This window comes from Propithecus coquereli, unplaced genomic scaffold (genome assembly GCF_000956105.1).
Source record: "Propithecus coquereli isolate 6110/MARCELLA unplaced genomic scaffold, Pcoq_1.0 Scaffold190, whole genome shotgun sequence".
NCBI lineage: Eukaryota > Metazoa > Chordata > Mammalia > Primates > Indriidae > Propithecus > Propithecus coquereli.
The window spans coordinates 794,704-795,854 of record NW_012143857.1 but is presented as its reverse complement, the minus strand read 5'-3'; positions in this window follow the sequence as shown (position 1 = coordinate 795,854).

The window sequence follows — 1,151 nt, the reverse complement described above, 5'->3', positions numbered from 1 at the left end:
AATAACAGGGATAAAAAATGGAAAACATTATGCTAAGTGAATTAAGCCAGGCACAGAAAGACAAATACTGCATGTTCTCACTTATAAGTAGAATCTATTAATCACAAAATAATCAAACGGATAGACACAGAGAGTAGAAGGGTGGTTAGAGAGGCTGGGGCGAGGGGCGGGGGATGTGGAGGTGATTGTCAAAGGGTACAAAATCTTGGTAAGAGAGGAGGAATGTGTTTTAAATTTGAGTTCAATTGCACAGTGTGGTGAATATACTTAATAATACAGTATTACACATTTCAAAATTGCTAAGAAAGTAAATTTCAAATGTTCTTAACAAAAATTGTCAAATACTTGAAGTGATGAATGTGTTAACTTTGATTTAATTAGCCCATATTGTATTCATAGATCAATACTTGGATCCCTCCAAAACCAAAATATCATGCATGTAATATGTAATGAGAACATTTGTTTCTCATGGGTCAAGTTTACAGGTGGGAAGGCAGCCGATGCATGGACCCCAGTGACAATCCACAATAGGGAATATTTGAGGGGCAGGATCATGTCAGGAGAAGGGAGAGTCTGAGAAGTTGAGCCACAGTGAGATGGGCTATAATAAGAATAGGTGGCTGGGGTATCATGTAGTTACATCTAAGAGACTCACACACACATACACCCTACAGGAGAACCAGCATTGGGTGTGTGATGGAAAAGAGAGTCAATATTGGTCAGATAGTTTCCCAGAAAAAATCAAGAGCAGTATACGTACGAAAGGCCAGTGACGTAAGAGAATATTTTGTTTCTGATCTCTCTCCTAATGCACCGGTAGAGTAGTGCCTTGAGGGAAAAAGGAATAATGTATCTCAGCCAATACTCCATCCATCACCTCCAAATAGTCAGCATGTTTGAGGTGACTGAGGCACTAATCTCAGGTGCAAATTTTAAGCCAGAGTCCAAAAACCTTAGTTATTCAACATATATGATGTTAATGTATTTTAAAAACCTGCATTGTAAAAAACTCCATCATGAAAAAAATATAAATATTTTCTATAAAGACAGATTTAATGATGGTCCCAATATCAAGCCTGTGATGTCGGGGAAAAAAGTTTGAGATATATTGCTCTAGACTATCCAAAGGTATTTGGGCTTCAATAATTGCC